At 36.9% G+C, this 14,380-nt stretch overlaps 1 protein-coding gene and 1 long non-coding RNA gene across 25 annotated transcripts in view; one reads left to right on the forward strand and one right to left on the reverse strand.

Annotated features, from left to right (window-relative positions):
* The window catches only part of LOC121477519 (LIM domain containing preferred translocation partner in lipoma), a 667,092-nt gene that overhangs the window by 141,026 nt on the left and 511,686 nt on the right, over window positions 1–14,380 (reverse strand). The window lies entirely within an intron of this gene.
* The window catches only part of LOC121477522, a 32,575-nt gene continuing 22,715 nt past the window's right edge, over window positions 4,521–14,380 (forward strand). Inside the window, exons 1-2 of one of the 2 annotated variants that reach the window (XR_005984272.1) lie at window positions 5,310–5,332; window positions 10,133–10,241. This is a non-coding gene — a long non-coding RNA (uncharacterized LOC121477522). Of the gene's footprint in view, window positions 5,333–10,132; window positions 10,242–14,380 lie in introns of both variants that reach the window. The other variant, XR_005984273.1, reaches the window with a different exon arrangement.

Consider the following 14,380-nt stretch of genomic DNA (forward strand, 5'->3'; position numbering starts at 1 on the left):
TTCTTATAATAACAGATGAGGGGCAGCCCAGGTGGCTCAGCGGTTTAGTGCTGCCTTCAGCCCAGGGCCTGATCCTGGAGACCCAGGATCGATTCCCACGTCAGGCTCCCTGCATGGAGCCTGCTTCTCCCTCTGCCTTGCCTCTGCCTTTCTCTCTCTGTGTCTCTCATGAATAAATAAATAAAGTCTTAAAAAAAATAACAGATCAGGATGCTGGACTAACAACACAACTGCATTCCAAGACTCTACTGAAATAAAACCATACAGGTACCAAAACTAATAATGGCAAAAAGTAGAGAAGATGGGAAGGAGAGAGAATGTAAGTGGAAGAGGGAGATTATAACAGATAAGATATTCTGATTTATGTCTGGAATTAAAAGTCAAAAACAAAAACAAATGAGAACAAGTTGGTTAAGTGGAACAGGCCACATCTTGGAATAAGGGTTGGACCAAGGATTTCCTAGAGACTCTGACTACAATATCAGTCTGAATCACAGGGTTGGAAAAGGTGCATGACGACTTCCTCAGTCCCATACCTAGAGGGCACTACCACATTTCCTGAGGCTATAAAAACAGTTCAAAGGTTCATGAGGAGTATATTCAACAACAACAACAACAACAAAACCATAGCTAAAGTCAGTCAAAAATCACTCTGGTGTTTCAGTGGTATTTGGGCCTAGAACCCCCTAAGACTCAAAACATTGCTTCCCCCATTTCATTGCTGATGGCAAGTGGGAAGGAGGCAGAGGGCATTAGTAATTCCTTTATTCTCTTCCAAAAGAGTGAAAGGGGTGATCAATGGGGAAGAGTTCTGAAATGCATCCATGGAAAATCAATCTGTGTTTGCCTGTTTACCAGGACTGGCAGACCCATGGGTACGCTAGGAATGGCTCTTTGGTAAAATATTGGATTGTAGAATATTTGGGCCAGAAGAGATGATTTCAACCAATCTCTCCAGATTCTAGAATCTCGGGCCCCTGACGCTCAATCTAGGCATCTCATCACTGTCCGGCTCAAAACTTCCTTTACTTGTTCTTCCATTCATTCTCATTTTGCTAGTTTTCTTCTTCTTCTTTTTTTTTTCAAAAGTAATTTTATGATTATAAAAATAACACATGTTCATTATAGATAATTTGAAAACTAAGGAAAATGATGTAGAAAATTATAATCATATAATCTAATTACTGAGAAAGAGTCTTTACATTTTAAAATATGTGCTCTCTTAAGACAAATACCATATGATTTCACTCATATGTGAAATTTAAGAAACAAAACAGATGAACATAGGGGAAGAGAAGGAAAAATAAAATAAGATGAAAACAGAGGGAGGCAAACCATAAGTGACTCTTAATCATAGGAAACAAACTGAGGGTTGCCAGAGGGGAGGAGGGTGAGGGGATGAGGTAACTGGGTGATGAGCATTAAGGAGGGCAGGTAATGTGATGAGCACTGGGTGTTATATGCAACTGATGAATCACTAAATTCTACCCCTGAAACTAATAAATCACTATATGTTAACTGAATCTAAATCAAAATTTTAAAAACAATGTGTTCTCTTAAAGACTTTCTATACATATCTTAAATGCAGGTTTGAGCATATCAAATACACAAGTTTAATCTATTTTTCCCCCAAAGAAGAGCATTTTAAAAATATATTAAATTCCTCAAATATAGTATTTTAATAATATCCTATCATTTGGGGTCTATAATTTTTTATAAAACAAGTCCCTGTTTTTGGTCATTTAGACTTTCTATTTGTCATTAAAAATTGTTCCTTAGTGAACATTTTAGCAGATAGATGTTTGTTCAAATTTCTATTCTCTTAGGATATAGATAGGTGCACCTCTTTATATGTATATCTGTCCATCTATCTTTCTGGGTTGAGAGATATGAAACATTTAAAGCTCTTAAGGAATATTGCCAAATAACTTTCCAGAACAGTTGGGCAAATTTATGCTCTCACCAGCTGCAAATGAGAGTAGTTTCTCTTCCTAAATCTTTGCTAATTTCATAGATGAAAAACTACTTTGGTTATTTTAATTTCCATTTTATACCAGTGACAATGACATTTCTTTAAGTTAATTATCTACTGTGTTTACTCCTTAAGAATTATATCCATTTTTTGTCTTTCCCTACTGAGATTTCTGCAACTGCATGAACATTTTCATATCATTTATTTATCATATTTATTGCAAATATAATTCCCATTTATTTGCTTCTTATTTTTTTAAAGATTTTATTTATTTATTCATGAGAGAGAAGCAGAGACACAGGCAGAGGGAGAAGCAGGCTCCAGGCAGGGAGCCAGATGGACATGGGACTCGATCCCTGGTCCCCAGGATCAGCCCCTAGGCTGAAGACAGCGCTAAATCGCTGAGTCACGGGGGCTGCCCTGCTTCTTAATTTTATCTGACTTTATATACTTTTAAATTCTGTTGTCAAATCTATTGATAATTTATTTTATAATGTTCCTATTGTTTTTACATATAAGGCATAAAGAAAATCGCTTCACAATATTAAACCAGTATTTACATTTCACCTTAGTTTTTAAATTAAAAAAAAATTTTTTTTGAAGTTAAGCTGTATGCCCAGCATGGGGCTTAAACTTACAACCCCAAGAACAAGAGTTGCATGGTCTATTGATTGGGCCAGATAGCCACCCCTCACCGTAGTTTTTTTTTTTTTTTTTAGTTTGTGACATGTCCGTTATTAAACATGAAATTTTTAATCCTTCTGGATTGGGTAGATAGTGAAAATTAAGGGGCTTTTCCCCCCCTCTGAAAGTGCAATTCCTTTGATAATTCATTACCCTTATTTTTAAAATAGTTTAAATTTTCAGGGTGCCTGGCTTACTTTCAGTGGTACTTGTGGCTCTTGATCTCGGGGTTGTTAGTGTGAGCCCTGTGTTGGGTGTAAAGATTACCTAAACATAAAAAACAAACAAACAAACAAACAAACAAAAAACCTTAAAAAATAAATAAAATAGCTTAAACTTTCAGGAAAGGTTTGTGGCTGGCCCTGTCTACCTATCCTAATTAGTCCATTCTTCCCCCTGTTTTTTCAAACAACCTTTCCCATGCAGGGCTATCCTAAATTGTAATTCCTCTAACTCTCCTGGGATAATTAAATGAAATCAGTTGGCCTATCCCACGTCTACCTTTGGTATCTGGCCAATTTGTCACCTGTGCAGAAAACTGTCCAACTGTTGGTTTGTAATTCTAATCCTTATGTCTGCCATATCATTCTGAAAATATTTCGGGGAATTTCTTTCTCTCTGACTTTAAAGTAGATTAGTATATTACACATGGTGGAAATGATCACAATGAAGGTAATCTAGTTTGGTTAATTTATTAAAGCATTTTGTCTTTTGCACCTATAATAAATTTATTGTTGAGATGCTTAGGATAGCTCTACTGAGGGATTAATCAGGACATTAATTGCACGGAATCACCTCTGAGGAACAAGGTTAGAAAAGTCAAGGTCAGTAGGCCACAGCATGATGATAGGGCTTAACCAAAAGAATCAGATTCAACGATGTATCTAAATTTCTAGGCATAGATCAGTTGAGCTATCTGTTAAGATATAACTGTTTATGATCAAACATTTGAAGAACTCCAATCTGAACTACATGTGCATATACAAGGGTGGAATAACTTACAAGGGTGGAATAACTCACTGCCAGATTCACATGTAGAAGATGACATTTTTGAATTCAGGGCACAGGGTGACACTGAATAGCTCCAATTTCAAGAAGGGCTGAAAACCTTCAGGCTCTTGACCATATGCTCCCCAAACCTATCAGTGTTCCTCCTGGACTCTTTTCAAACTCAGCAAATGCATCCTTTGCATTGAAGTCACTGGGATGGATAACAATCTTCACAGGTCATCTAATCCATGCACCTGCCTTTAGGCAGGGCTGCTCTTAAAACCACCCCAGACAGATGGTTCTTTGCTGCTCTCAAAATTCCCCAGGGAAGGAGGTTCCACAGGCTGCCACAATAATCCATTCCCATGTCTCCCAGTCACCCCTAGGACACTGAATCCTAAGCATTTAGTTAATAGCAGGTGGCAATGAGACAACTCTTTGTCTCTCCCTGAGGAATTGGAAATTGGCCAAATTAGCCATGGGGCAATTGCCAAAGTGTACAGGAACCCCAATGCTACTCTGAGCTTTGCAAATATCAAGTTAAGTGGGGGTATTTAGTGTTCCCAGCTGACAAAATACCAAATTCAGCAATGAGCAGGGCGAGTTGTATAATGCTCAGTCAGGAATTTATATGTCAGTAATAAATTTCAAGGCTTAATTTCTTTCAATTATAAAACTGGAAAAATAGCAAAAAGGATAAAATAACTTGGAAATAAATTTCTAAATAAGTCATAGGTGGAAGAACAGCTGAATTATAAAATATTTACAGTAAATTAAAAAAATGTATCAAAATCCATGGGATACAGATGAAGCCAGAAGGATGCTTTCATTATTAAACAAAAATATAGAGAATGAATGAACATTCAGATTAAGATGCTACACAAATGAATGAATAAATAAGCTAAAACAAAGTAGGAAGTAAAAATTAATAAAGCTAAACACTAGAAATAATGAGTTAGAAAACAAGCAAACTCCACATGCACAAAACACAGACACACCAGAAAACTCTTAAAAAGACTTAGCTAAAGTGAAAACCAGAAAATTAGACAAAATAAAAAGAGATATAAACATAGACAGATATTCTAAAAATTATGAATAATATACCTACATCATGCTAACACTATCAAAGATCTTGATGGAATGAATATTTTTCTCACAAAATACAAACTACCAAGTGGATTCAACTGAAGTAAAACAAAAACAAACATGAACTTCAGCAGTCCAATAAATAACCACTGAGGAAACTCAAAAAAGTTTGTTAAAGATTTACAAATGAAAAAGATAGATGGCTTTAAATTCCAGTTTATCCTAATGTTTAAAGAAGACATAATTTCGAAGTAATTCAAATTATTCTAGACCTTATAAACAGAGAGTTTTCAAGCTGATTTTTAGAAGGTCATCTTGTGCTTCACACCAAAATATCATATGAATAGAAAAGGATAGACCAATTCAAATTTATGGACATAGTTACAAGAGTTTTAAATGAATAACATTAACAACTTGAAGTTACCAGATTATTAAGTAGCATATATTATAAAATAAGGATTACAATGTAAGGATGTATCTACATTAGGAATTCTATCATAATTCATTTAAATGACAAAAAAAGAAAGAAAGAAGAAAGAAAGAAAGAAAGAAAGAAAGAAAGAAAGAAAGAAAGAAAGAAAAGGAAAAAGGAGAACAAATGTAAGTAAGATTGAATAAATCTAAGAATCTAATAAACTTTAATGGCCGTTTCCAATTTATGAAATCTATGTAAGGGAGAAATAGAATGAAATTTCCTATAAGAAAAGAAGCATTTGACTAAAACTAACATTTTTACATAAAAAGATGAAATGCTAAAGGCATTGCTATTAAAATAAGTAACAAGTAGCAATGTCCATTATTATCATTATCATTAAAATTGTTTCAATCTTTTGTAATTAAACTGTAAGATAAGAGGATGATATAAGCAATGTAAACATTGAGAATGAAAAGATAAAATTGGTAAATAACACTGTATGCTTGAAAAGAATCCAAGTGACTGCCACAAAAGTGTTTGTTATAGAACAAATAACATAAATAAGGTGTTTAGATAAGTAAGCATAAGTCAAGTGCTTCCTTTTATAGAAGCAATAGCCACTTAGAAATGGAAACAGAGGGGATCCCTGGGTGGTTCAGTGGTTTAATGCCTGCCTTCAGCTCAGGGTGTGATCCTGGAGTTCCAGGATCGAGTTCCAGGATCGAGTCCCAGGATCGAGTCCCAGGATCGAGTCCCATGTCGGGCACCCTGCATGGAGCCTGCTTCTCTCTCTGCCTGTGTCTGTGTCTCTCATGAATAAATAAATAAATCTTAAAAAAAAAAAACACAAACAGAATGGTTGCGTAACAGCAACAAAAATTGATTAATCTTCAAATAATATTATTGAGAGAAAGCATATGACTTAGATGAAAATCTATAAAAATGTATTGAAGGGCACAAATTGCAAATAAAGGGAGAGAATACCACAGGGAAGCCTAATTTTTAAAAACTGACTTTAGTACAGATTTGTGGGGACATGTCCTGTGAGTACAGACTTACAGGGCAACATGCAAACAGTAAATTATTTTCAGAAGAATTACATAATTGGTTTTTCTACAGATGTTTTTGTAATTGAAGCCTATTAGCATGTACACACACAAACACACTTTTTGGTGAAGGAAAACAAAATTTCTGAGATAGTTGAGAATTCTTTACAGTAGACATAACCAACCACATCACAGAAAATAGGAAGACTCCCTTTACTTATATAAACTATCTCTAAGGTAAAATAATAGAGGAGCAGGAAGAGGAATTTTTACAATTCCAGTAGTTTAAAGAACATTTTCACTAATATTATTTTAGCTAGGTCTGTATCACAGCACTGTAGGAGATATATTTTCACCTTCATTTTCTAAAGAAGAAATTTGAACCAAATACTTAAGAATGTTTATCTTTTCTCATTTCAGTAGGATATTCTTTTATGATCAATACTGGTTAATCTAATTATCATAATCAATTATCATTAGTACGGCAATTTAGAGTGTGGAGTAGTTCCTGGAAGAGGGAATTTTGGAATGTAAATGCATATGTATCTTTAGGGCTATTAAAACACATTCTCTTATTTCTCCTACTATCCAGATCTTGGAATAACTTCATTTGAATCTGAGTTCTATCTCACCTGATTCTCATCCTTAGAAGTAAATTTTTCCACTTGGCAGCCATGTTTTTTTGTTATTTTGCTTTTTTTTTCTAATTCAGAAAGAATGAGATGCTTTGACGAACGTATCCTTTTCCATGGTATCAGCCCCAAATTCCTTAATTTCCTTTAGTCTTTCATGGAGCTACTGCTACTACTCCTCAATTATTGAGTTCCTATCTTAACTATTTCAGAAAATAAAACTGTCTCATAAGACTACCTAAGATTGGTGTGGAAACCTTGTATAGAAAACCTCTTCTCATCTTCTCTTTACCTACATACTCTTGGATAGAAAAACTCTTCTCCTCTTTTCTTTACCTACATACTCTTTAACACAGTTATTTTCCCACATCTTTCTTTCCTTACTCCTCTGCTTCCTTTCTTCCAGTACTTCTCTGTAAATGAAATGAAGGACAGAAAGGGAGATGAGGGGAGGAGGAAGGGAGGAATGAAGGAGAGGAAGAGCCTAGATACATTAAGAGAAGGGTTGGACCAAAATGGAATTTGTTGGGAGAAACTACAGTTGGGCCTTTAAATGCTTATAAACTTAAATGTTCCAATCAAAGGACTAGGGAATCAGCAAACATATTGTATTCTAAAATCTTCATATGGTTATAAAGCATAAATTTATAAGCAAATATCAAATTTTCCTTTACTTCAAGATTAGAATATATAGGAAGAGTTGAGCCCCTTAAGAAGGAGGCTTTTGGGGGGCACCTCCATGCATAGCCCCTAAAACAGGTCTGGCATTGTTATCCTTAGAAAACCATTGGAAATTCACCAGAAGGGCATCGTGGTGGGTGGATAATGATTTCCCAAAGACAACCATATACTAATCCCTAGAAACCATGAATATGTTACCATGTATGACAAAAAGGATTTTGCAGATGTGTTTAAGTTACAGATCTTAAGTTAGGAACAGTGAGATTATACAGGCGAGTTCAATCGAATCACTTAGGTCATTAAAATCTGGGAACTTATTCCAGCTGTGGTCAGAGAGAGACCTGACTATGGAAAAATGGTCTGTGATGCGATGTTGCAGGCTTTAGAAATGGAAAGGGGGGACCATAAGCTAAGAAATGTGGAGAGTTTCTAGAAGCTGGAAAAGCAAAGGAAATGGATTCTCTCCTGGAAGCTCCAGAGAGGAGGGCATCTCTGCTACTACTATGATTTTAGCCCATTGAGTCCCATGTTGGACTTCTGACCTACAGAACTGTAAGATAATAAATATGTGTTGGAAGTTTTTGGTAATTGTTACAGTAGCGATAGAAAACTAATACAGGCATCACAAACTAATATTGACTAATGTTATCTAATCCTTTAGAGACAATAGATTACCCTCTCCTATGATGTTAAACCAATGTGAGCGTGAAAATAAAGGTGGGGGGGAGGCTTAATGTATTCTCATGCTTGGCACACCCCTGCCCTATCAGCTATCCCTTTTGAAAGATGACTTGAGCTAAGGTTACCCATATTAGATCCAATCATACTTCCTTATGAAATGTCCCAAATAGTCCTTTCTTTTTGTCTCTACATTTTTAATTGAGTACACTAAGATACCTGTTACTTTGGGATATTCACTCAATTCATGACTACCCAACAGTGTGCAAATATGTGATACAAAAAAGAAAAGAGATTTCCAGAGATAATGGAAACACAGGATTTAGCTTGGGCACTGTCACTTGGTAGCTATGGCTTAGACTGCTGTTTCTCTCTGGATATCATTTTCTTCATCAAAGAATGACAGAATTAGGAGATGACTTCAAGGTATTTATCACCCTAAGCACAGGTGAATTATTAAGTAGGCAAGGAGAGCTTGAAATGTTTTCTGCTTGAGGGTGGGACCAGCACAAGGAACACATATGCACACATGTACATATATACACACAGGATGATTTCTGAGGATCTGCCTAATATTTTTTTTGAAAATACAAAATAACCTTTAAATCTGTTCACAGTATGCACTTTGAAAATCTGATGATTCCCCCTAGAGCTGAATTTGGTGGATTATTCAGATAGTAATATTCAGCAGGATTATTGCTGATGTGGGAGAGTCAACATACATGCAAAACTTACTAAAAACATAGTTGACTTGACTTGCATTTCTGCATACCTAGGCACTTCCTGTTTTGAACTATGAGAAAAAAGATAGCAGTGCTTTTTTTCCCTCACCCCACAAATGCCTTAAATCCGTTCTCATGAAATGTCCAGCCCCTGTTACCTCTGTGAACTGGTTTTCTAACATTATGCAGACCATTAATACTGTTACATGGCAATACAAGTAGCTATCCCCTCATTTGAAAACAAAAATCACTAATCTGATGTTACCTTCTATTTATCAGTAGTCGGTGATTTCCCATTTTGCACAGAGAAAGATCCAAAAGATCCTTTTTTATGGCATATCACATCAGCTCTTTTATCTCTCGACCCTGAGCCCTCTTATCTTCCATGTCCTCCCACTTTTACTTCGACTTTGCTTTAGTCCCAGACAACTTCCGCTATCAAGTCTGCAATGTCTTACTGTTTCCCAGGACCTCATGCTTTCCTCCTTCTATTCTTTGGCACATGCAGTTTCTTCTCTGTGTAACATCCTTTCCTTCTTTCTCTACTTGGAACAATTCTGTTCCCCCTTGAAGACTTGGCTCAGATGTCACCTGGAGGCACTCTCTCCAGGGCCACCAGACATTCTACCTCCTGGCTATTCTGTACAGAGCTCCTTTTCAACATCTATCACATGGTAAAAGGATCAGTATATATTTTTGATCTTTTAGTCTATAGTAGTCTGTGTATTTCTTGGGAACAGAGACTTCTTAATTATAACATCTTTTTTTTTTTTTTTTGTCCCCAAGAAAGGATTTATAGCAACTCTTGATTCATTCCACCTAGGTCACTGACAGACATATTAGGCTTTCAACAAGTATTTATTTAACAAACAAAGCAAATAACTTTATAATCTACCAAGTCATTACTAGACACACTGACTCACTAGAGAAAAGAGATCACAAAAAATCATAGGAGATAATTCTCCTGCTGAGTTTCACCATGTCTGCTATTTGTTTAGTTATCAAAGGAACAGAAATTGAAAACAGACACAAAAAAGCTATGCAACCCACAAACCTACTATTACGAAAGTGTGCATTCCATATTGATGAGCTGTTACTTAACTAGAACCAAGTGACTAGGTGTAGAATAGCATAATCAACTTATTTATCCGTTCTTGATCAACTGATTTGTTATGGGATTCCCAGACAAATTTTCACACTCTTCTTTTGGCCATCTATTCCTCTAGAACCATCAAGGAGAACACAGCACATTCCACAAAGGCAGTTTTGAGGACCAACCAAGAAAACTGTCCAATGCTGAATGTCAGAAGGACCCAGGTTCTATATGTAGATAATGTAATGAATTAGCTGTGATCTTGATGATGTTACTGTCACTCTCTGGCTCTCAATTTTCTTTTTTCTTTTTTTTTTTTTAAGGTTTATTTATTCATGAGAAAGAGAGAGAGAGAGAGAGAGGCAGAGACACAGGCAGAGGGAGAAGCAGGCTCCATGCAGGGAGCCCAATGTGGGACTTGATCCCGGGACTCCAGGATCACGTCTTGGGCCGAGGGCAGGTGCTAAACCTCTGAGCCACCCAGGAATCCCCATGTTTCTCAATGTTCATTATATGAAAACTGACCACTAATTCTCAAAATTTTGTTTCCCCTTTCCACCACACCTGGGGAATATGGAACACTCCATCAGCTGAATTTTCTCAGACTGATAGCATTTCCTCAGTAGAGGTGGGCCTACCCAGGGTTATATGAGAACCACAGTGTATATACAAGGTAGGTGGGTTGGTACAGTGATAAAGTTCCCTCAGGTGATTCTAAGTCTTTGAGTTGAGAACCAGGAAACTGCCTCCAGGTCTTTTCAGCAAAAAGTCATCTATGATTTGATAATTCTGTGAACGAACAGTAGGAATGGCATAGAAAGGATGGTAGTGTAAAGCTCATATTAATTGCAGAATATAAGTAGCTAAGTGAAAAAAGTTTACCATTGAAGGCAGATATGCTGAGCAAACAGAAACAGAGATTGGCTGATGAAAATCTAGGTTGTGCCTCTTACTATCTTATCTGGGTGACCTTAGACAAGGTACCGAACTGCCTTCAGTCTAAATGTTCTCATATGTAAAATCCTGATACAAATGCTTCCCTGCAGTGAGGATTACATATGACCAGCTATGTAAAGCATTCAGTGTGGTGCTTGGAACATAGTCAGTACTCAGTAAAGGGGTGCTGTCAACCATGATATGGCCAATCTGTGCTAGATATACATAAGTGAGTAAGACATGTCCCTGTCTTTAAAGGCTAGAGCTCTACTTCTGGTTTAGAATCTCGTATAACTCAGCTCTAAGATGGAATGTCTAGAACGTCAATGAATGAAACAAATATCAGATATTTTAATATGTTTTGTACTTACTCAATGACCCCCAAAAACTAGTTAATATTTTAACATCTTAATTAGAAATTCCAGAAGGTCTTTTTACATGTGTAGCCTTCATCAGAGATTGGTTTCAAGTTTGTGCTCAAACACACAAAGCCCAAACAATCTACATCTTGCTGTTCAAATGCCTTCAGTATTACAGTAATGTAGGGAACATTTTCAGAACACTAACAGTATGACAGGCACTGTGGAAAGTAATGTACATGTATTACCATTAACTTATTTAAACCTCAAAAACACTACCATAAATACTATTGTAATCACCCGTATTTTGCAAATGAAGAAGTTGGTGCAAAGAGAGGTGAAGCTTGCTCAAGGTCACTGTGGTAAAGTAGAAGTTCAAACCCAGGAAGCCAGATCCCAGACTCAAGTTTAGGTTTCTCTGCTATGGTGGGTAATGGTAGGATCCCTAGATGAGCTAGCAGGGAACCTCACTTCTAGACCTGCCTGGGAGTCCTTCAATAAGCTGCTTCCTAACTGGAGCCAAGGTTTCTCTGTCTAAAATAAGGGATTTAGGTTAAATCCGAGGTTCCCCTACATCAAGAATATCAGAATTATTAAGCTGGCTCAAATACGGATTCTCTTTCTCTCTCCTGTCTGTGACTTTGTAATTCATACTATCCAGTGATCTCAATGACAAGGATGAGCATCTGAAAGAACCTCCATCTTTCTCCCCCCTTAAAATATTTTTTTTGGATATTTATTTTTTTTTTTAACTGCTGTTTTCTTTTGTTTTTCCGCCATGTGATATGTTGGCAACATAAAGCATTGTGTATACATCTATGTGTTTGTAAATGTTTATGTTACTATTTGCTGTTTAGGAGAAATAATAATTTATAAAACAAACACAAATGGAAAGCAAACAAAATTAGGCAGTCCAGATTTCACCAACAATAGGAACTTCATGATTATATTTGTCACATTATTTACTGTGTTTCCATCTGCACCACCATTGTAGCACTTACTATCCCCCTTCTCCTGCTTAATTTTCTCTGTAGGATATACCACCAGCTGACATGCCATAGATTTGACTTATTTATGTGTTATCTCTCCTTGCTGGAATGAAAGCTCCACAACACTGGCTCTTTTGTTTAATTTAATCACTCATGTTGTGCCAATGCCTTCAGCAGTGTGAGCACATAAGAGGTGCTCAATGAGCATTGATAAATGGAACTCAATTGTTTTCCAATAAGTATGACCTCTAAGAATCAACAGCACGTCACTACTGAACTTATATTTTCTCACTTCACTTTATAATGATGTCATCACCAAACCAAGACAGAAGTCCAAGGATGAGCCTCAATTTCTCCCTCTCTCTCTCTCCTGAATTGTCACCACATGAACGTCTTGATTTAGGCTCCTATAGTTCCCCATAGACTAATGTAAATGACATCCAGGCTGACTTCCAGTCACTGAACCCTCTCCTGTTCAACACCCATCCCCCTGGAGGTACCAGAGTGATCTTTAATCAATGTCTATCAAGTCATGTCATCCTCTTGTTCAGATCCTTCATAGATTCTCAGGGCCTTCACGACAGACTCTACACTCTCTAGTAGGAAAGAAAAAGCCATTTTGATGTGACCACTGGTCATTCTTTGGTCTCATTTTACCTCCAATTTCCTATTCTCTTGTCATGTTTTACTTTGTGCAATTTTCCAATCTTTCTGTACCCATTGAATTGTTTGTCTGAAATGTCCTTAAGTTCATAGTTTGCCTGGAAAATTCCATTCACATTCAGTCTGTTAGACCTGTTGCAAAACCATTCCCTCTTTTCCAATCACAGTAAGCCATTCTAACCTTTTTCCTTTTGTAGCAATTTTCACCTAACTCCTGTAACACACTTATCATACTGTCACTGAGTTGTTTTGTAAATACATATGTCTCCATTTTGTAGACTAATGTTGATTGGAAATGCCTAGCACAGTTCCTGGCACATAGCAGGCCTTCAATAACTATGAAGGAATGAAGGAACAAATATCCTACATTTCCTATCTGGAAATCCTCATCCTCATTTAAAGCATGTTCATAAATGAACTCAAATCCCAGACCCTCAGCAACAACAAAAAGTTTAGAATTTTCCTATTCTTACCTAAACAAATCTCGTGGCCTGTCTAGGGAATCTTTTGACTTCGAAAGTAACTGCAATGCTGAAAGCATTGCTTCCATAGAAATCTTCTTACGTGATCTCCGAATGAAAATCCACCTTGAGCTTAATGTGTCCATGAGAATGTTGCTAGTACAAATTTTGGATGGCAGCTGGATGCACACATCTGAGCTGTATTTCCTTGATCTGCCAGAGAAGAACTAGAAGCAACAGTATCTCCACTCCACCTGTGACCAGAGATGTAGAGCATGGAGATTCCAGGATAGCAGGATGTGGGGTAGATTGTTCCCAAGGTTGCTTTAGAAGCACAGAAAGTTTTCTTTAGAATCAGGGTGTCACAACAGCTGCCTGAAGACACCACACATCCGAAATTAGGAGTGGGAACTAAGTTGAAGAAATCAGTTAATCAGCGTCTGGCTTCCTGAACCACCTTAATGAAATAAAATGCCAAAATTCACAGATACATTGACACTCCTGCTGATGGCCTAAAATAGCATCAACTTCCGACTGAGCGAGCCAATTGCTAGCTATTGCATTGAACTCTTCTGACTGATGATATATCAATAGGGTGACCTTATTTTCAAGATGAGTTCCCTTCTCCTTGCTCTCTCTCATTTCCACTTTGGCAGTGAGACTGGACTTGGCTTTTCTCTAACACTCACTAGACTAGAAGATGCCAGGATGGTGGATTGATAAAAATATTAAGTAACTTTTTTCCACGTGTGAATGAAGGCAGCCCTGGATTGGGATGAAGTATTGGGAGAAGGGAGTTTGTGGATGTAGATATTGCTAAAATCCCAAGAACCAGATTTCCAGTTTGAGAGAGAAAAGAGGAATAGAGATGTAGATTTAAGTGCCGCTATCATAAACAGCATAATATTCAGCACTTGTCTTAAATCATCTGGACTATGTAGCACAGCTGGGCACTATTACTCTATGGGAGAAC

This window comes from Vulpes lagopus, chromosome 17 (assembly GCF_018345385.1).
Source record: "Vulpes lagopus strain Blue_001 chromosome 17, ASM1834538v1, whole genome shotgun sequence".
NCBI classification, from domain to species: domain Eukaryota; kingdom Metazoa; phylum Chordata; class Mammalia; order Carnivora; family Canidae; genus Vulpes; species Vulpes lagopus.